We start from the raw sequence: 23,654 nt of genomic DNA, 5'->3' as shown, positions 1-23,654 counted from the left end.
TATAATCACATTCAATGCTGCAAAAGCGTTCAATAAGGTCAGCTGGGTCTATCTGCACAAAGTACTAGAAAAACACAATCTGGGAAGCAGCTTTATAGGGGCAGTAAAGACTTTTTACAAAAACCCCACAGCACGTATATTAGTAAACGGCGCCCTCACACATAAGATAAATATTGGGAGGGGAACAAGACAGGGGTGCCCCCTCTCCCCACTACTGTTTGAACTGTACATAGAGCCTTTAGCAAATGCATTGCGGCATACCCAGAGGATAACCCCCTTTAGGTATAAAGCATGGGTCAAGAAGGTCACACGCAATGCAGATGACCTAATGATATTTACGGATGACATAGCAGGCACACTTCCAAGAACAATAGAGGCGCTCAAATTATTTGGGAAATTATCAGGTTATCAGATAAATCAACAGAAAACTGAAGTCATGCAGTTGAACACCCAGAGTAACATCCCAATGGTAAAACAGCAGATAAGGTACCTGGGGATCCAGGTAGCGGGGGAGATCGGAAAAGTAGCTCAAGTAAATTTTAATAGAGTTCTAGCAGAATCCAAGAAACTCTTAAATGCATGGAAAAGCTTACCGCTCTAAACTAATAAAGATGATGCTACTCCCTAAATTCACATACATTTTTAACAGCATACCCCTAGAATTTAGGAGAGAGCAGTTCAACAAGATACAGGGAGACATTAACAGTTTCATCAGGGCCTCAAGAGGAGTTAGAATAGCCTGGAAAAAGATCAGGAGGAGGAAGGAGCACGGAGGGATTGCTAGCCAGGACCTGTATCAGTATTATGGGGCTTTTCACTTTAAGAACATCAGAGTGCTATTTAAAGAACAACAACTATACCCACCCTACCTGCAAGCCATGACAACCTTGGAAGGAAGCCATTTCCTATACAAATTTGATAATCCAAAATGTTTAGAAAAAGTTAAACTAAAGATACTAGAATCAGCCGCCAAACTATGGTACCGTGCCAGACGTCTATGGAAAGTCCCGTACTACAGTGACAATGCCCCAATCTGGGACTCAGAAGGAATGCCAGAATGCTTAGGAGACACGCTATCAACTCCACTGAGAATAGGGCGAGTAGTAAAGTGGGGTCAGATTATAACAGAAAAATCACTAGTCGGATGGGACCAACTGTCGTTGCTGACCAATGGGACACTTTCTAAATTTAAATTTTACCAGCTATCGAGTTGGATAAAGTCTCTAGGGAAAGATGGTACAGCAAATTTAGAACTAGAGACAAAAATCCAAGGGGAAGTAATGAAGAAAGAAGTAGCACAGTGGTACTGGTCTTTCATATCAGCAGGAGAGGAAGAGTTCAGCTTACCCACAGAGATTTGGGGGAAAGACCCGAAGACACTGGACGCCCCAAACCTATGGCAAGTATCAATGTCTACATGCTGGTACATAGTCAAATCTGCTCCCCTCAAAAGGAATCATTTATTCACAATACATAGAGCGTATTGGACACCGAAGAAGCTGCCCAAGCTGACAAGGGGCGGGGTGAAAAAGTGTCCCAAATGTGGCGAGGAGAGAGTGGATGATGTCTATATGTTCTGGAGCTGCCCTAAACTACAAGTTTTTTGGGAAGATGTGGGTAAGATCGTCTCAGAAGTACTTCAGCAGAGGTAAGCCTTGGGTTAGTCATGTTTGGGATGAGGAGCATTAATGTTAACGATAAAAGGGAAGGACTAAGTCTAAGCAAAAAACAGAATAGTTTACTCTTCCTTTTGATATTACTAGCAAGGTGGGAAATATGCATTAAATGGATTTACCATAACCCGCCAACATTAGCGGGATGGATGGGATCAGTTATCAGGACAAATAAACTTGACCGGGCAGGCAAATGAAGTAAAAGGCAAGAATTTTGCGATATGTGGGAAAGTTATAGAGGTAGTCACACCGCTGAAACATAGTGATGTGAAACATGGTCCAATGATTAAGTAAAACAGCAATTTGAGTAATTTGGGAACTGCTGGCGCAGATATCACTCCCACAAAAGGAAGAGTGGGAAGAGGTGCGGAAGAGGGGCCAATGAGGTCGTCGGGATACCCACATGCACCACATCCTCTGATGGAGGGTGTATGCCGGGGAGAGGACCTGGGCGGTACAGGATGGAATTTGTGGCCCCTTTACCGCGGAAAATCCTGCTTTCTCAACTCATCCTGTTGTATTGCACAATGCGGACTAAAAAAAAAAACGAATTAATGATGCATATATAGTCAAGTTCTTTTACAGAAGTGACCGTTTAGAAAACACATTTGTTATGGAAATACACAAACATGATAAAATGCAAACCTTATTTTTACTGCTTGAGTAGAAACCATTGACAGTTGCTAAGACGTATCAAAAGGGAGCACTAGAATGGGTCTCTGCTTTGGCCCGGGGGGAACTGGTGAGTGTGCTACCCCATTTGTAAACAAAAGGGAACAGTAGAGTGGGTCCTGCTTCAGCCCTGGGGGGACTGGTGAGTGTGCGTTGCAATTGGGGCGTTGGTTTCCCACAAGGCAAGCAGAGGTGCTGACACGCTTAAGTTCCACCAAAGCAGATGAAAACAGTACTTGGGCCACGGGACACTGGTAATTGAAATACACTTGAGGGACAACAGGAAATAGTATGCTACAGTCATTAGAAATGGAGGTAAAGCAAGTGGCATGCAAAGGAACCAATGAAAAGCAAGGGCAGGATGTAAGCCGCTTTTAAGGTTTATATTGAATACGATAGATTTCACAAGCACAGTGCAAGCGCTGTGAGGGTGAAACCTAAACAATAGTAAGTCAGAACCTCTGCTACATCATGGGCAATCTGAAATACGCTTAGGTCCTGGTCAACTGTGAACAGTGACTTCTGATTAGCACTTGATTTTTCTTGGTGCTTTTTGCCTTACAACTTTAAAAATTCATATTTTAGGCCCCCTTTTTCATTTAAAATGTTTTAGTGCAATTTGTTCTTATTACATCTTTCTTAATTTTTAGAAGTTGGTTGTGGGATTATTATTGAGTTGTATTTTGACTGATTTAGTGGTGATAAATACTTGACACATTTCATTAAGTAAAGCCTGTTTGCTCTGTGCCAGCGTTTGAGCCCAGGTGGAAATAATTAAAAATGTGTGTTTGCCCTTACAGAATTTTTGGCCTCGTTACTTGGGTAGAACGCACATCCTCTCCAGCTCATAACCCATTTTCTGGCATTAGGTTTGTATCTTTCTCTTTGCCAGTTAAAACTAGAAGCATGTAAAGTTGTGGAATTTCACTTCCACATAGCTTCTCACATTTTGTTTTGGACATCACAAACTTCATGAATCTTCATAAAGATTGCAGAGTTATTTTTTGTTCTAAAAGCCTTTAGGTGCCCACCAAATTCATGATTGATGGTTGCTTGTGACGTTTAAAGATGTCTAAAAAGGCAAAGAGTGCTGACATTTTGTTTACTAACTATAAGGTCCTGCTAATTAATATAACCGTGGACAGCACTTCTTGTAAATGTTCTACTGCGTTTTGTGGAGAGATCTTACTTTCTGGGCTTAGTACAGATATATGCAGGTCAACAATTTTAATTGATCTATGTAACAATTCTGAGTTATACACCTCCTTAAAAAATACATTTAAAGGGGTTGTAATTCAATGGGCTAAAACCACTACATATCTCTGGTATGTGTCCGTCAGGACCCGAGGCTTTGCCAATTTTTAAGATATTGTCAATTATTTTACGAAATTATTACCTCTTATTAGGTATACTCAAGCCAGCTTGCTTTGCTATGTTTATTTCAGGGATCTTCAGACCTGGTGTTCATAGTTCATAGAGGGCAACTGTTGGCATAGTTAAGAGAAGTAGTCCAGTATTGCAGTTTGTATTGCCTTAATTGATTGATGACTTGTTTCTTCCTACCTTATTATATGAATGCTATGCTTAACTTCTTTGGTTTTTATCAGTTGTGCTAGCAACTTCCATTAGCATCTCACACTCAATAATTATATGTTTTCCTTGTGAGAAACTACTTTACGTTCTGTTTAATTTCTTGGTGAATGTGCTACAGCCTTTGCTATTCTGCTTTTCTTCTGGAAGGTTATTTTAGCTTTGTACTTTTCTGCAACTTGCTAATCCTTGCACCGAGAAGTCATTTTTTTTCTATTTTGCGACTGGTTTAGTAGAATATTCAGGATAAGTATTCATGCTCTAGTATTTAAATGAGCATCCAATTACAAATTGTTCTGCGTATTTTCATCAGGAAACAAAATATTCTGAAAGTTTCTCCTCTATATATGCCAGTAAATAAAGCTTGACTCAATGAAGTGTAAGCTTAGTTCAGTGTCCTGTATCATCCTTACCCCTCTATAGTAACATTCAAAGCTTTATTCTTTTTAATTAATGATGTGAAATATGCTTCGTTCTAGAATCATATGCGACTTTGTTAAAATCACTTACAAAATTAAATAAAAGTCTAATATTGAATGGGAGCTGCTCATGATGAATGGTGTGTGAAGCTAGTAACTCTGGGACATTAGTGCACTACAAGTCTAGAAGCCCAAAGTTTAGGACCAGCTGCCAAACAGTCTCTAGTGAACATGGTTTTGGAGCAACCTGCTCCTTTGAGGTGGAGTCTGTAGGATCCAGTGTGACATTTTAACAGTGGCATATGGTGAACTTTGAAAGTGGTCGGGCATCAGACTAAGCCCCCTCATACTCACAGACCCTGGTGCCACTGAACTCATATCCAGACATGCGCCACTGCTGCTGTGTTCTTGTGTAATATTTTGGGGTGCTCTTTTACCATGCTAAACCAGGCTTTACGTGACTTCTGGCCATCAAAATGTATTCCCCAAGTTCACCCCCTTTTCCCTTACTCCCTCATTACTGCTTTCTGCTATCCTCGCATTGCACTCTTTCCCAGCCTCACAGGCCCTTCCACTGCCCCTCTTCCTCACATACTATTGCTCTCTCTCCATCCTAAAAGTCCCTATTGCTCCCTCTTCCATGCACTTACTATGTCGCCAGAGCCCCCTGCACTAATCTTCTCCCATCCCCACAGGCTCTTTCTTTCAGTCTTCCATCTGCATGGATCCTTTCACATTCTCCCATTCTCAAAGGCCTATATGTACACATATGCCCTTCCATTTCACTGATGACCTTACCTTTCTCCCATTTCACCTTCTCCCACATCCTGTTCTTCATTTACAGTTACTATCTGCACCCCCTGAAAGCAAAAGAGGTGCAATGGGAGCAGTTGTAAAACAGAGTTATCAGGGATGGCTGACAAGAGTTTAGCCTGGGGGTCTCTTTATCCCTCTCACTACCTTTAATACTGAAAGAAAGCTCAAGAAAAATACAAAGGCAGCACTGCCTCTAGGAAGTCTAATGCATTCAGTGTCTCATTTAATAAATGTGGTACTGTCAAAGAAACTTTCAGAGCTGATCCGTCCAGCCAGACTTTGTACAGGTGATGATCGTGGTCTGGGCTGGCAGATCAAGGTTTGGGAGTATAGACGCCGACCGGGTCACGGCGGCACAGAGCCGGATTACAGCGCACAGGCTCTGCTTCTGTAATCCACCTCATAACTGTGGTGTCGTTGGGGTTATTGCCAGGGACCCCTGTGGTGCTGGCTAGACCCACGCGGTCAAATAAGACACGGGACACGTGTAGTGGTGTTGGTTCCGTCTTCGCTGCCGTGGCGCTTCTGCCGACGTGCATGCGTGACGTCACATTTATTGGGGGCTGAATGTACGTGACCTGACGCGCACGCCATCGCGTGTCACGTCAGGGATGCTATCGCGACACTACATTCCTCCCCAACACACAAAACAAAACGATAACCCAAGATATGTGACTGCACATTACAGTGTGGACCTCAAGTCTCTTAGTGTCCCGCAACCATGCACTCAACATTTTCAGCCTGGAACTCAAACAATAAAAAAACTGAAACAGTCTTACTTGACGTAGTCACGTAACCGACAGGAGGGCTCGGGGTGCGGCCTCAGGTCATATCGCATTCCCCCACGGTCCGACGCAATACCCCGGCCTCTACTCCCGGAGTCACCATCTGCGCCGCTCTCTCCAGTCTCTGGCACGCCAGCTGCTTCGGGTGGCGTGTTCTCTGGCTGGTGGCCTTGCTGCGGTATGTCAAGTCCATGACCTGGGGATTCCGCTCCTTCACTCGCCTGGTCCGCAAGTTCTAAGAATCTCTCCTCCCTCGGCGTGTACCTCGTGGAACTGTCCTGGCGTCGTTCATCCGCTCCGGGGGACACAGGAACTTTCTTGAAGTATGAAACATTCCTCGTTATCTTTTCGGAACCTCTCCGGGCTGTCACGCACGTGCCACTGACTTTCTCCACTGTCCACGGCTGTGGTTCAAAGTTCAAACGAAACTTGCCCCCTGGCATCCGATTGCGGATCAGTACATTGTCGCCTGGGATCAGGGGTGACGACACAGCCCGCCGTCGGGCGTCAACTTGAGCAAAGGCTCCGCGTCGGTGCTCATCAATGGCACTGTCATTGGGAGTTTCGGGCTTCCATTCTGGGTGATGCGGTATGGAGTCTGTGACAACCCGCCCCATCAGCAGGTGTGCCGGTGCTACTCCCGTGATAGAGTGGGGCGTTTGGCGATAGCTGCGGAGAAATGTGAAAATTGCAAGTTCCACAGATTGGTTCTTCTCGTGGGCAATCCGTATCACTTTGTTGAGTGTCCTCATGAAGCGTTCAGCTTCTCCGTTCGCTTGAGGCCATCGGGGGGTGATTCGCCGGTGATGGACCCCGAGATTCTGCAGGTACGCCGCGAAGTCCTGGCTCTGAAAAGGTGACCCATTGTCGGTTCTAATCTCTTTGACTATGCCGTGTGTTGCCATGATTTTCTCAAGCTTCGGGATTACTTCCTGGGCACTCAAAACAGTCAGTATCTCCACTTCAGGGTACTTGGAGTGATCGTCTATGGCCACCAGAGTGTGCCGTCCATCTGGCAAACTGCCAAAATCGACGCTGATCTTCGACCAGGGCCTCCTCGGACGAGGCTCCATCATGACAGGGGCTGGCCGGGGCACTTCCCCGGTTACCTGACACGCCTGGCATTCTCGAACGGTGGCTTCCACTATTTTGTCCATGAGAGGGAACCACACTTTCGTTCGGAGCCTTGACTTAGTCTTGACCATGCCTTGGTGACCAATGTGGGCCAGATCTACCACTCTCTGGGTGAGGGATGTCGGGATGACTAGCCGGTGGCCTCTCAACAAACATCCTGTATCGTCTTCCGTCAGTTCCGTTCTTACATGGTACAGGCTCTCCATTATTTGCTTCGCCCGAGGCGTCAAGCTTTTCCACTCCTCTCTGGTGCGGGTCCAGCTGTTGTCTCGGACTGCCACTCTTGCTCCTTGTAGGCACTCATCTTCGCTGGTGGCTTGGGACAGGCTGGCCATGGACACTGGCCGGGGACATGACCGCGCCGTGATGCAGCGGACGTATTCTTCTGTTTCTGCCGCTTCCTTCATTTCTTTTGGAGTTGCTGTACGAGGGTGGCGAGATAGGTAGTCCGCCGGGTTCCGGGCACCCGGCTGGTACTCAATCTTGCAGTTATAGTCCTGCAGTTGCAACATCCATTTCTCGATTCTTGGCGGCGGCTTAGTGGACGTGCCCGCAAACAGGGATACCAGTGGCTTGTGATCCGTGGTCACAACAAAGGGTTTGCCGTAGACATACAGGTGGAAGTGACGACACCCCCAATGAATGGCGATCGCCTCTTTTTCTATTTGGGAGTATCTCTGCTCCGTCTCAGTGAGGGACCGGCTGGCGGATGCCACCGGAGCCCATTCCTCGGCACTTGTCTTCCGTTGCAGCAGGACCGCGCCCAGCCCGACTGGACCGGCATCGACGGCGATTTGCGTCAGCTTGGCCGGGTCGAAGAAGGCCAGCGTCGTGGCTTCTGAGAGTGCCTGTTTGATTTCCTCGAACGCTCGATTCTGGTCACTGTTCCATGTCCAGGGGGTGGACTCTTTTGTGAGCTCTCTCAAGGGCGCCGTGAGGTTCGCCAGGTCCTTGATGAACCTGCCACAGTAGTTCACCATTCCTAGAAAGCTCCTCACCTCCGTGATGTTGGCAGGGGCGGCCGCTTCCTTGATATCTTTGACCTTGTCCGGATCCGGGTTGACACCATCTGCCGAGAAGGTGTAGCCGAAGAACTGGATCTTCCGGCACAGGAATTCGCACTTCTCCCGGTGCAATGTAAGACCTGCGTCTCGTATGCGTCGTAGCACCTGCACCAGCCTCTCATTGTGTTCCGCCACGGTCGTGGCATGTACCATGATGTCATCGCTGACGTTGATCGCTCCGGGGATACCTGCGATGAGCTCTTGTATTACGTTCTGGAATACTTCCGCAGCGCTCGACACCCCGAAGCTCAGCCTCGTGTACCGCCTCAGACCTACATGTGTGGAGAACGTGGTTATATTCCGGGACGCTTCGTCCAGAACTAGTTGGTGATACCCCGAGCGTAAGTCCAGCTTTGAGAACCATTTGGCGCCTGCCATTTCCCCGACGATGTCATCGATGGTCGGGGTGATGTGTCGCTCCCTTTTGATGGCAGCATTGGGTAGCCTCATGTCTACGCATATTCTGACAGCGCCTGGCTGCTTGGGTTTCTTCGCCACGACAATTGGCGACACCCACGGGGTCGGTCCGGACACTTTTTCGATGATCCCCGCCGCCTCTAGCTTCTTCAGTTCAGCTTCCACCAGTGGCCTGAGGTGGAATGCTATGCGGCGATGCCGGAGTGCTATCGGCTGGACAGTGGGATCGATATGTAGGTGAACCTCTTTGCCCCAGAACTTGCCTATCCCGTGAAAGATTTCCTCGAACTCCTCCAAGGTGTGGTGTACTGACTCTTGGTGTACCCCAAACGCGAACGTTACCACTCCCAGATCTTCTGCCGCCCGGCAGCCCAGGAGCATGCCTTGGCCGTCTTCGGTAACATAGATATTCGACGTGATTGACCGCGTCCCATGGGATATCACCGTCCTGAACTTTCCTCGTACCTTCAACGGTTCTTCCTGTCCATAGGCGAACACCGTGATCGTCGAGGGCTGGAGTGCGGGCTGTGGGCGCATGGATCTGTGCATCGCAGCGGCCATGATATTGATGCTAGCTCCTGTGTCTACCACCGTCGTGACTTCCTGTGACCCTACTCGGATGCTGCATTGCGGCAGTCTCCTAGTCCGGCGGGCTGCCGTGCCTATCATGTGTACCCGGTGTATGACCTTTTCCTCCTCTTCATCATCGTCCATGTCACTGGCCCCCGGGCCTCCTTCCTCAACCGTGTTGACGGCTTGGCGGGGCTTTCGGAACTTCTTTGACCGGCACACTTTCTCAAAGTGGTTGAAGCGTCCACACCCCCTGCACTTACTCCCTCGCGCTGGACACTCAGACGGGGTGTGGGGCGAGCCACCGCAGTACCCACAGGACTTTGGTTGTTCTTGAGCGGCCGGGCCTGGTCCTCGTCGGGGCCACCTCTGTTTGGGCTTGACTGCCACTGCGTTGACCGGCTCGGTCTTTACTGGCACCTGTAGAGCCGCTTCCATATGCGCAGCGCGCGCTTTGGACAGTTCCTTCGTTCGGCCCATCGTCAGGATATCAGCTAGGGGCTTACCGGATTCCTCTAAGATCCTTTCCCTCAGCTTGACGGACGCGCACCCTTGTATTATCTGACCTCTTATCTCCTCCGTCTCATCCCGAAACCCGCAGGTGGCCGCTAGGTTCTTTAGACGAGCGTAGAATTTATCGAGTGACTCCTCCGGCAGTTGGCGCGCTTGGCGGAATATGAAACGTTCATAGTCGCGGTTTGCCATTGGCTCGAAGTATTAGTTGAGCGCCGCTATTAGCGTCGTGTGCGTCTTGGGGGTGGCTTCTGCGAGCGTCTTCACTATGTTGTGAATCTCCTTCCCACCTAGGTGAATTATCATTGCGCGCTTTTGATCTCTGTGGACCTTCGTGGCCTCGAAGAAGATGCGCACTCTATCCTCCCAGTCTCTCCATCGGGCCGCCACCGTTGATGGGGACCCCTCTACAGAAAACGGCTCAATTGGCGGGATGGTCGCCATGTCGCACGTGCGCGGCTTGCGCCGGGTGGGACCTCCTGCTCACGTGTGCTCTTGCGCTGGGCGAGGCCTCCTCCACCCCTTGACTGTGATGGCTCTCAGAATCGGCTCCCACGTGGGTGGCAGGACCTTCACCCTTGCGCTGTGTGAGTTTCCCTTGGGGACCTCCGGGATAGCAGGGATATGGGGACCATACAGCGCTGTGCCCTGTGTGACTGAGGGCCTCTCATGCAGGCATGGGCAGGGCAAAAACCTTACCCCTCTGGTAGCACGTGACCCAGGTGGTGTTCTCCATGACCACATGACTTGCTGGCTGCACAAGGCAATGCCCCCCAGTATTCCCAGCAGCTGCAGGCAGGAGGCAGGGTGCGAAGGGCGCTCCGCGCGCCACAGGCCAGGGGGGCGGGCACACGAGGTCACCGTAGCGCGCTGGGGCGCCGATGCAGGAGACGGCCCCAGAGCGAACACCCAGCCAATGGGGAGCACTCCGGTGCTTCCGCGCACGTCCTCTGCAGGCCAGGGACGCGGGGACAGCAGCGCGTTCCGGCGGGGCACGAGCACCGCGAGCGAGGACCGCTCACCGGCCGCCACACCAGCCGAACGCGAGGGGCAGGAGCGAGGGTACGCCCACCCTCGTCGCCACTTTGTGGTGTCGTTGAGGTTATTGCCAGGGACCCCTGTGGTGCTGGCTAGACCCACGCGGTCAAATAAGACACGGGACACGTGTAGTGGTGTTGGTTCCGTCTTCGCTGCCGTGGCGCTTCTGCCGACGTGCATGCGCGACGTCACATTTATTGGGGGCTGAATGTACGTGACCTGACGCGCACGCCATCGCGTGTCACGTCAGGGATGCTATCGCGACACTACACATAACTAAGGGGCCTGAGAGTAACTGTTTAATTTTGCACCAGCCTCATTGTAGCAGCTTATCATGTGCTTGATGTATCTGTCTTCATCGCGTTGACTGTAAACTTATGGATCACGTCTTATGTAGATTTTAACGTATATGTCCTGGTCCGTGAATAAACCTTCTTATGAAAATCAGTAAAATGATTTTGCAGTATCTTCACGAATTATACATTGATTTTGCCCCTAACCTGTTCTTTTCTTTCACATTTGAACAATGGAGAAAATGCATCTGCTCTATTTCTTTTATTTTTAAAAACAAAAATTATTGGTTAAATTAATTTTTTGACCCGGTACAAAACTTTAGTTTGGTGAAAACACTGTTAGCTCCAATTCCTTACTGATCAAGAAGCACCATCGATACAACCAGAATTGTCCAGTATTTTTTCAACAGAGAAAGAAACCAGTAGCATGGCTCTGGGATTTACACCAAGAATATGTATCATTACATTCACCAATTTGAAGCGTCTATTAATTCATTGTAAATGATATGGGTGGAAGGACTCCAGTGTGTAATTAACTGCTGCTTGTATTTAGTATTCGGTCTGATTTAGCTGTAATTACAGATACGGAAGGAACACTAAACTGTAAAGGTTGCAAGACCCTTTGTGCCCAGGCGCTATCAGGAAGCTGTGAAAGCTCCTCTCCCTCACTGTTTCTATGGCCTTTCAACAAAGAGCTATTTTAGATGCTTTGAGATTGATTATTCACTTTTAGTTAGACCTATTAAACAATTTATTTTGCCATTCTGGTATTTAATGAACAGTTTAATTCATTTATTCAGGCTGGGGACCCAACTGCGTTTTGTTCCCACTGTAAACTTAAAGGAAAATCTAAATGACCTCATTTCAATTGAATTAATCCACATTCATTTGCGAGTTGTTCCATTTTAGCACAAAGGGATAAAATATAACCCTTTGATATTTGTGTCAGACTGTAAAATACACGTTCCTATTTTTTAGGATAAAACTGGCAATGCACTCTCTTACCACAGTGTTCAATCTGGTTTCAAATCTTTGTTATGCTATGGCTTTGATTTGTGAAAAGTAAAACAGCTTATCATCACAGAAACAGGTTTTGTGAAGTGATTGTAGTTATTTTTTTAATGAAAACATTTTTGGTACAATGAAGGGGCTGACTATGATGTTTTTTCCGCCCGACATCTTCTCTGTCATGGGACCGACCGACACCAGGTTAGTGAACCCGACCGACTAATTAGGATGAGATCGAACACTGTTCGTTCCATTCCTATACTTTACAATGGGAGGATGTATTCCGGTCGTACACCGGATGGAATGCATGCTCCCATTGTAAAATAGGAGGTGCAGTTTATCCGTGCAACCCGTGGCAGGCACCTCAAAGTGCCTGCCACGGGGTGCAGTGTTCAACAGGGGGGCACCTATGCCTTCAACTAAAGGCCAAGCTCCCAAGGGCCGAGTTCCTGACAGCCTTTCAGTGTCAGAAAGGCCGGCAAAGAAAGGCTGCCGAAACCCTACATCGTAAACCCAGGAATGAAAAGAGCCGACCTTGGGATTACTGGCCTCATTCCGACCTGTGGACTGGCTCTCGGAGCCCGTCGGAAACCAGTCAGAATGACCGTTTGGATTCCTTTTCCGAAAGTCGGAGCATTTTCCAACAACATTGTAATCGGTCCCTAAGTATTATGAATCTAGCTTACCCACATGTTATTGCAGTTTACCATTTGTAAAGCTCACAAACTGCATTGGTATAGCATTTTAGCACTTTGTATGTCTGGCTTGACAGTGTAGCCGTCGACAGATAATTATGTGACAGCCACCAGGAAAGGGACTTTTGCTCCATCCAAATATTGGCTATCCACAAGTGCAATGTTTTGATTGGGCAGACTTAGTATGCTTTCACAAAAATAGTTCTTGCCCTTTTCTGTTTATTTATCCTGCTGCCTGAGCTTGAATTTTCAGGGGCACACACACACGTGCACACACACACATTGGAATATTATTAAAGATTCTTAAGTAACTAGATGTTTATGGTGTTTTCTCTGGCAGCAGAACAGATGGAAAGAGAGAAGTCAGTTATCTACATGAATGTTTACATTTTACTTGACAGTGCAACCGGCACCGGACCATTTAACCTAGAATAACATTGTTTAACAGTTCTTTCCTTCCTCAAAAATATATATTAATAGCCACACTATCTATTCAGAATGCTTCATATTACATACAACATTTTTTTAAAGTCAGACTGTTAGAAATTGGGTTTTTGATTGATGACGGTGAAAACACATCTCAAGCAACAACCACTTCCCTTGTAAGGGAGAACCACAAAAGTCACTAAATTAACTTGTGCTTTACCCTCTAGTACCTTAGCACAAAAGGCTTAATTTAGAGGCACTGTATTAAATATTAATGCAGCACAATAACATAAGCTAAGTGAAAATACAACACCCAAAAAATCCTACACCAATTTAGAAAAATAGAGACAATTTTGATAAATTATATGACTACAAAACAACAGAAATCCAATCAGTACAACCATAGTTATGAATGTTGTATGTTTTAAGTAAAGACTAGTCCTAAAAAATCAAAACGACAACCACAGACATCTAGTTGTGTGAGGCCAGAGCAAAGTCAAATGTTTTGACTGACCACAATTGAGCAGTTTGGACACAAGGTGGATTGGTATCAGTCTCGGCTTACCTTCGGACTCTTGTAAATTGTAAAGAAAAATGTCTGTGAAGGTAAAACTCAAAGAGGCAAGGCAGCTGGTGGAGTGGGTGGAGGAGATGTCGTCATTGGGGATCCAGTGGACAAAGTCATGGTGAAAATTTCTACATTAGGACTTAGTCACTATTTTGGAAGTCAAAAATCGCCAAAAGGAAGAATCTGCTGGCTGTAGCTGACGAGGACTCCATAAGGCCTGATACCCTTTCTGTAAGGAGCTGCTATACAGGATATTCTGCTGCGGAAAAGAATGTAGCATGAGCTACCAAAAAGTCAGGCTGACCGGCAATGCACCTTGGGCAGATCGGCGAGCAGGCAGGTCCCAGTCTCCTGTCGGTTCTCAGAGCACTTTTTGGCAGAAAATGTTCTGAGCCCCAGGTTTTGGATGTTGCGTGCTTGGGCACCTTTACAACCATGTCTAAGGGTCCAAGACAGGGTACGCACCACTTGGAGGGTAAGAGTTACTTCCAGCAGAGGCCCATGCAGAGTTCAGGTTTTTGAAGCTTTTTGTGTCCCTGTAACTCAGAACAAGAGGCCAGCCAACTAGCCCTTGTAGTTTTGGGTTCAAACAGCAAGGCAGTCCTCAAGAAGAAGGGCACTCCTCTGAGGGTTCAAGGCAGGCTCCAAGTAACAGGGCAGTCCTCTGAGAGCAGCAGGGCAGTCCACTGAATACAAAGCCTGCTTCAAACAGCAGGACAGTCATTTGAAGTACAAGGTAGGCATGCTTAGTGTCCCCTGCAGGTCGAGGAGAGAACTGAGGAGTGGGTCTGAGGGTCCTATTTTTATACTTTTTTGAGTTTGTTCTGGAATTTCCTTCCTCCCTGTCCAGGCCAAGGGTGACAAAAGATTTCTTTGAAGACCTTTGTGAGTGTGCTGAGGCAGCTCCTCTGTATTGTATTGTAAGTGTGGCAAGACAAAGCTCTTCCCTTTTCATCCTGGCAGGATGGCCGCCCATTCTGCCAATACCTAGCCCCCCTCTTTCTCACTGTCTGGGAGGAATACACAAAGGCCAACTGCCAACTGTTCACAGTCATGTTTCTAAAAGTTGCATTTTCAGAAGTGTGACATAAAAACCACCGTTACTGTTAAAAATGATTTTGAATTACAATTTTTTGGGGACTAAACATGATATTTTTACTTGTTGCCAAATAAAAGTTATCCCTTATTAAATGTAATAAGGTAGCCCAACATTATAATATAGGGGACGTAGGCCTTACAGTAGTGAAAAATTAATTTATGAGTTTTTCACTACCAGGACATGCAAAACATAGAAAAGTGCATGCCCAACTTTTTAAATAGTACAAAAGGGGGTGGTGATGGACGGAGCATCAGAACCAATCAAACACTCACACCCAGTCAACAGATCTGGGTTTGATCCATCACCGTTCTTTAGCCCACTCTGCCACCCCAGTTCAGACATGGCCATATGCAAATCAGTCTGACCCTGTGCCTCATGGGAACAGTCCAGCCCGAACTGCCAAGCCATGCCTTCCCTGGACCGGAAACAAGCTTCCTAGGACCAGTTTCTGGCATTTCAGCCGTCTTCAGCCAGGCTTGCTTGAATCCAGTGGCAAAGTGAGCAAGGGACTCACGTCTGAGCATACCCTGCCAACTTATGGCGAACAAAGCAGTACAAAAGGTGGTGGTGATGGACGGAGCATCAGAACCAATCAAACACTCACACCCAGTCAACAGATCTGGGTTTGATCCATCACCGTTCTTTAGCCCACTCTGCCACCCCAGTTCAGACATGGCCATATGCAAATCAGTCTGACCCTGTGCCTCATGGGAACAGTCCAGCCCGAACTGCCAAGCCATGCCTTCCCTGGACCGGAAACAAGCTTCCTAGGACCAGTTTCTGGCATTTCAGCCATCTTCAGCCAGGCTTGCTTGAATCCAGTGGCAAAGTGAGCAAGGGACTCACGTCTGAGCATACCCTGCCAACTTATGGCGAACAAAGCAGTACAAAAGGGGGTGGTGATGGACGGAGCATCAGAACCAATCAAACACTCACACCCAGTCAACAGATCTGGGTTTGATCCATCACCGTTCTTTAGCCCACTCTGCCACCCCAGTTCAGACATGGCCATATGCAAATCAGTCGGACCCTGTGCCTCATGGGAACAGTCCAGCCCGAACTGCCAAGCCATGCCTTCCCTGGACCGGAAACAAGCTTCCTAGGACCAGTTTCTGGCATTTCAGCCGTCTTCAGCCAGGCTTGCTTGAATCCAGTGGCAAAGTGAGCAAGGGACTCACGTCTGAGCATACCCTGCCAACTTATGGCGAACAAAGCAGTACAAAAGGGGGTGGTGATGGACGGAGCATCAGAACCAATCAAACACTCACACCCAGTCAACAGATCTTTTCGCCCTTAGTGGGATGGGTATTCCCAGACGTGGGACCCGTGCTCACTACGCCACTGGAGTCAAGCTATCCTGGCTGATGACGGCTGATAGCCAGAAACCGGTCCTAGGATGCTTGATTCCGGTCCAGGGAAGACATGGCTTGGCAGTTCGGGCTGGACTGTTCCCATGAGGCACAGGGTCAAGACTGATTTGCATATGGCCATGTCTGAACTGGGGTGGCGTAGTGGGCAAAAGAACGATGGATTTAACCCAGATCTCTTGACTGGGGGAGAATGTCTGCATTGTCAGCATTCCGTCCATCATTTGTTTGTTGTAACAACTTTTTAAATACACTGCACCCTGTCCAAAGGGCTGTCTAAGGCCTACCTTAGGGATGACTTATTTGTATTGAAAAAAAAAAAAGGTTTCGGCCCGGCAATGGGTTATTTTGCCAAGTCAAATTGGCAGTTTAAAACTGCACACAGTTGGCAATGGCAGGCCTGAGACATGTTTTGAAAGGCTACTTAAGTGGGTGGCACATTATGTGCTGCAAGCCCACTCGTAGCACTTGATTTGCTAGCTTGGGTACATGCAGTACCAATTTACTAGGGACGTATACGTACATTAAATGTGGCAATTGGGTGTGAGCTAATTTTACCACGATTAGGGAAGAGAGCACAAGCACTTCAACATGGTTAGCAGTGATAAAGTGCACATTATCGACTCCAATGAAAACAACTGTCAGCACACAGGAGGGGAGTAGGAAAAGGTTTGGGGAAAGACCACCTCAAGGCTGCCAGGTCTAACAAAGACCCATTTGCATTACCTAGGCTTGGTGAAAGTCTGGAGTTAAATTTCCTGAAACTTTTTAATTACAGCCTCTAATTTGATTTATGTTGTGGAAATGTGGGGTTAGCATTGATTGCTGGTAACCTGTAAAACTGGTGGGGCCTAAATACCGACTCAAATAAGATCGAATCTGAAAATTACTTAGCTAGTTAAGGCATTTTACAGCACAATATTCACGTAATTTGTATATGAACACAGACTTCCTGAATGAAATATTCCAATATTTCCGTGGTGTGCTATGCAAACCTTATCCTTACCAATTGTGTTGAGTTACACCCTCCAAATAATGGCTTTCCAGAGCAATTTCTATAAATATTGGCTAAAAGGTTATGTTTCTCAGAGGCTGTGAAAATCTTTCTTTATGCAACAGTACATTGCTCATCATTTTTCAACATGTATAAAGCATCTTTGTTGACTTCATTTGCCTAACCTGCCCCTTCATATTAGACTCTCAGTCATATTTTATGAGTGATCTCAGTCATATTTTATGAGTGAGTTTTTGATTGGAAGCAGTAGAGCGTAAAAATCTAAATTAATATGAATCTTAACGAAAGGCGAAGAGACCAGAGTTAGACAAATCACAACATACTCCCACAGCACTGCAACCACTTGGTTTTGTAGAGCTCCCAGAATTTGACAGGTTATGTCAGTTTTATGTGATTGGGCCTCTGTCTGCAAAGTTGAAAACCTTAACACAAAAGATGATGAAGTGCCGCCATGCAAGTTGTGTAATAAGAGCCATATTAGTAAGTGCCACCTGGATTGCAAGATTAGTGCAAATTTGACACAACCGAGAGCATCATTAAGCCTCATGTACTCAGCACGAATTAGTCCTCAAATAACAGATCTAAATGTGTTTCCAAACACATTCATTATGCCGGAAACATCAACTTGCAAGATTTTAAAAATACTAATGTCATCATGAAATGGAGAGTTAACATTTTATGTAAATATCTCACACTATATGGCTACCGAAGTCGTGTGGCACTACAGTAGTCTTTAAGAGCCCTTACAGAATGACAGCCTTTTCAACTTCCGGCAAAATAAGCATGCCTTCAGTTGTTTTCTGAAATGAAACTAGTTTGGTTGTTTTTCAGGTGAGAGAAAGACTGGTATATACTTTCGCACTCTGAATGTTCGAGAAAAAAATTCCCCACTTTGCTCATTTATATCAGAGTTTAAAAATTTGAATTATACTTAGAAAATCTATTATACAAAATACAAGCAACAACACTTGGTGGAGTGAAAATCTTATTTGAAGATTATATGGACCTTAAATACTGGTCTTTTTTAAATGATATCCGATTATGTTATTCTTTCAGAAAAGAAGAACCATATTTCTGCAGGCCATACAAGCCTCTAGCTGCAGTATTTTGAAAATGCTGAAGTCTCTATTATGCCTTCTGTGAGGTTCACCTAAATTGCATTGCAGTCATCAATGTATGAGTGGATAAAAGCATGAAATATCACAGTCTTATGGACAACATTCAAAAAGAGAAAAACTCTGTGTGTATGTATGTTTAAAACAGGAATTGTGTTTGGTTCTAAGGTACACCTAATGTGAACTAATATAGAAACTAAGCTAAATAAGAAGGAATTTGCCAAGGATAAGTAAAGGTCTGAGATGTGGAGTTCTGGACTGGACTGCAAGGGCTGCCGGCTTTGGAACTGGGGAACCGGGTTCGAGTCCCTACTGCTGGCTGCACATTTGTGTAAGATTCAGACTTGCAGCACAATCATAGTAGAGAGCTAACTTTGCTGTTTACCTGCTGCTGGAGTCAATGCAGGAAGGAATGCCGATTGCCGATTGCAGAGAGCGAGCGAGAAGCGAGAAGCGGGAAGGACACTGAAACACGGCTCCTCCGAACCGCGGCACCACTGCTGATCCCACTGATATCGTTGCTTTTCTTTTTGTGGTGGCGGGGAGCCAAGTGGAGCTGAGTGGCACTGAGTGAGCAGAGCAAGCGGGAAACTGCGGCACCACCGCTGATCCCGCTGATACCGGTTGCCTTCTTTCTGTGGTGGTGGGCAGCCAAGTGGTGCCGAGTGAGCAGAGCAAGCGGCTCCTCCGCTGATCCCGAGGTTCAAGTCAGGCGGTTCACTGCGGCTGCGATTTACTGTGAGTGCGGTGCTGCGAGAGTGCTTTCTCTGGGGGGCTGCAGGTGTCGCAAGAGACTCCCAAGAGCCTCACAATGCGGTAGGAGTATCGTTGAACGCGGGGGAGCGCCGCGAGGTTCCCAAACACGGCAGAAACCGCAAGCACCATTGTTGAACGCGGTGGAAAGCTGCGAGATCCTCAAGGAGATTCTCAACGCGGCAGTAGCCGCATTAAGTATTGCTAAACATGGATAGCCGCAGAAAATAGCCACAGTGAGGATTCAGAGAGGACTAAGCTGCTGTTGCTTTTCCACCACCAGAGATCTAATCTGGGATTTGCAGATTGCAGTCTGCTGCAAATGAGGGCGCGAGTTGGGAGTTGAGTAGTTAAACAGCGGCGCCGGGTGATTTATAGTGAAGAGTGGAGTGGAGCTTAAACGTTCAGAATGGAAATACTAGTAATAAGCAGGTGTGTATAAACTAACAGCGAGTAACAGCCTTTGTCGTTTGCCATACTATCATACTACCAATTGCCATTAGCCATACTACTGAGGGAAATAAAACGTTGAATTATTTTGCCCCTTCGGCCTCCCTTGTCTTCGCGGAAGCAGCTCGGTGGTCCCTCATCTTTGAGTTTGAGACTGAGACTGAGACCGAGACTGAGCGCAGCTTGCAGTGTGGCTTGTGGTGTGGCTCAGGGGTTGTGGGGCAAGTTGAGTGGCACAATTATGGTAACGACGTGCGAATAAGGATTTAATTAATGTGCTGCTTGTACTGCATTGAAAACTGAAAATTGAAAAGCAAAAGTGGAGGTTGGAGGAGGCTGATGGTGCCGAGTTGTTCAATACCCAAGCACTAAATCTAAGATTAATCCAGTATTATTCCCGCTGGGCTATATTTATCATCTATATTGTGACGCACATGTGTACACGTATACATTTGGAATCTACTAGTAGTACAAAGTTATAAGAAATAACTATTTTCAAATACGAGCAAATGAGGCAGATATTGGGAATGCGCTCAGGGAAAGAAAGAACAGTGAGCCCCCCCACAAGACGAGTACCAAAAGTGTTAAAAAAAAGGCCAAAGCACAGATAAAGGGGGCAAATTAATCTCTAATTTCACCAATAGTCGGATGTTTGAAAAATCGACAAAAATACCACAGAAATTTGACTTTATGAGAGACCCAGCAGCAGCACTCATGTCAATGCAATCAGAAGTAGATACAAAACAGTTACAGACACCGATTAAGCCAACTAACAACTTGGAAGTACATGTACAAACAGTTGGTTTAGAGTGGGAGTGGGATCATGTTAACAACCTGCAAATTAAGGATCTAGAGGGACAAATAACTGAACAAATAGTGGATACAGAGCCATTAAACACAGCATTGCTCCCTCAAATGGAAAAAAGAGATATGGTTAACAATGGGATGGAAATATCAACGAAAGAATTATCAAATGTCGATATGCCTATGAGTTCAATCACTGCAGGTGTTCCGTTACCGTTAGAAATTAAGGATGAAATAAGAAAAAAAAAACGAATTAGCTAATGACTATATATTACATAGCAAGACACTAGCTGGCACATGCATCAAGCAAAAATCACCTCGCAAAAATACCGAATCGCTAAAATCTCCCGTTAGCGAGTGGCAAACAACGAATCCCAATGCATCAACACCAATAGCGAAAAAACTAAAGAATCGCTAAAATAATCCCCGTTAAAATAAAGAATCGCTAAAAAAAAAACGTGAAAATAAAGAATCGCAAAATAAAGAATCGGCAATACCGAAAATACAAATAGCGCCTGGCATTAGCGAATCGCAAATAAAGAATCGCAAAAGAATGCATAAAAACTCGCAAATACCGAAAATCTCTAAAATCGCTATTTAGCATGAGCAGATTAAGGGGAATCAGAACCAGGAGGTAAAGTTGCAGAAAAAAAAAATGTACAAGTTTACCACAGATGTAATCAATCAGAAAGCCATAAAAATTGGGCCTGGAGACCCTGTTTCCTTTCACAAAATGGCAGCCCTCTACGTGCTTGCAAGGAGGATGAGAATAAATGCAGCAGCACAGCACAGGGGAAAGATCCAGGAGAGGGTATTCAGAGTGCGCATTACATTGCTGGGCCAAAATGAGGATGAAGTATATGACAAGTACCGTCTCAATCGTGCAATGATAATGCGCCTAATTGCTGACCTGGAACCACTACTGCAGCACCAGACATGTAGGACCAATGCCATTCCGGCGCACGTCCAAATCCTATGCAGCCTGCACCTACTGGCGTCTGGAAGTTTCCAGGGGGTCATAGCGGTAGCGGGAGGCGTATCACAAAGCGCACTTTCACGCTTCTTCCGTAAATTCATTGATGCCATGCTGACAATGATACATACCCACATGAGCTTCCCCACAACCCCACAGCAGATGGACCACACCAAACAGGAATTCTACCAGGTGGCCCAATTCCCCCATGTCATAGGATGCATTGACTGCACTCATGTCCCCATCTGTCCCCCCTCAGCCAATGAGTACATCTTCCGTAACAGGAAGTCCTATCACTCTATCAACGTGCAGGTCGTGTGCGATGCCAAGCACATCATCACGGACATAGTGGCACAATTTCCAGGGAGCACACACGACTCCTATATATTCAGACACAGTGGCATCCACAGGCGTCTTCTCAATGGAGAATTCGGAGAGGGACTCATGCTTGGTACGTACTCATACCTATTCATAACATCTGTATCACACATGTATCATAATAACTGACGCTAAGCCTTTGCTTCCCCCCTGTAGGTGACAGTGCATATGCCCTGCGGGAATATATCCTCATCCCCTACATCAACCCAGCTACACCACAGGAACAACGCTACAAGGCGGCCCATATTAGCACAAGAAATGTGATTAAAAGGACATTCGGGATCCTGAAGAGTCGCTTCCGGATCTTACATAAGACTAGTAGTGCTTTGCAATATAAACCAGACACCTGCTTGTAGCAGTATGTGCCATGCTGCACAACATTGCAACCAGAAGGAGGATACCCATAGAGGTGGACAGAAATGACAACTATCGGGATGATCAACCACCCGAACAACACTGACAGTCACACGTTCCAAACAGAGCTGAAGGTCAAAGGAGGCGGACATACATCACACAACATCATTTCAGAGCCAGGTAAGAATGAGCCCTGACGATATCATTAGGAGTGCTACTGTTTACTTCACATGAGCACTTCTGTAAGTAATGTTATATTAACATGCTAATTACAGTTCCCCCACACATTGTGAGCAAAAACATGACCGTTGGCATCACAGGAGTGCTAAGGCAAAATTAAAGTGGCCCATGGTTACCCCACGATGGTCAGGGTGTGGAAATGTGGATTTTCCTGATCAAGTTATGTCCCCTATCTTGGACCCCAACGGTTCTATGTGCATGTTACAAGCACATGTATGTTCCCTCCAGTTCCAGTTTCGAAGACGCAAACACATGTGCGTCCACCATCAACATGTCCTCTGTCAGATCCGTCATCAATGGGCTGGATATTCGATCCCTAAGTGTGAAAGGCCACCGACTTTATATGGCTAAGTTACTCCATTTTTGCAGTTCAGGCAGAGTAGGCCCGATTCTGTCCTCAAAGCCTTTCCCTGCTCTCTACCTCTGACAGCATCAGTTTGAGCCCGCATCTGTATCCATGAACTTTGTCCTACTTCCTGTGCAGCTAACGGTGCCTGCCTCGGCCAGTTTCGCCTGCCTGCCAAGAAGCTGTATTTCACCTTCAAATTATCTACTTTGCTCCTCAGCCGATGCATTCCTGTCTAGTAGTTTAAGTAAACATTCTTCCAGTTACCAAGCAAAAAGGCCCATCTTCTCTGTCCTCATGCAAGTAATTCATAGCCCTGTCACCATGGAAAGTTTCTGCCCCTCGCATTCAGTGTAGACACTTAGACGCTTGTACACGCACGCACAGTCAGTATAGAATAGATTCTGTCCGAGAGTCCTTCTTTTTGTGGATAACATAGTTCTTTAAACATAGGATGTTAGATATGATTTGGGATTAGGTTGACTTGACCCCCCAGACTTTTTGTCTCCACATGTAGAGCTAAATGTCAAGTCCCCGTCACCCCCTAGTTACACGTCAATTACACGTCATACTGCTGCGCGCGCACCTATGCCAAGTATTATCTTATAGATCCACCTATACATGACATCATAACCAATCATGTTCCTTTTTACTCATTATTACACCCATTTTTCGGTTACGCAGCCCAAACGTCAATGTCCTTATCAATTGTTACGCCTACTGTATTCACTTCATTATAATGTATGTACTATAAAAGTTACTTCTTGTCAATAAAGTATGTACTTCACTTCCCGAACCCCCGTGGTGACGGAACCTGAAGGCCGCGACTCGAGTCGGCCATTTTGGAATAAAGCCCATTCAGAAACCTCTTATACCACGGATTCTGCCTCTTATTATTCTGAGCTATTTTATTTAAGATTCCGTATGAAATTCAGTCCAGGTAAAAGAATATTTACCACATAATGGCGCCCGAACAGGGACACTTTCTCATCTCACGCGCCGGCGGTGCGTTGCAGGCCCGGTCTCCTGCCACAGCTGGACGGACCATAACGCGTACCAGCAGGATTTCCTGTAGCTCC

This window comes from Triturus cristatus, chromosome 10 (assembly GCF_964204655.1).
Source record: "Triturus cristatus chromosome 10, aTriCri1.1, whole genome shotgun sequence".
Taxonomy (NCBI): Eukaryota; Metazoa; Chordata; class Amphibia; order Caudata; family Salamandridae; genus Triturus; species Triturus cristatus.
The sequence above is the reverse complement of the archived record's forward strand: the minus strand, read 5'-3'. Positions refer to the sequence as shown.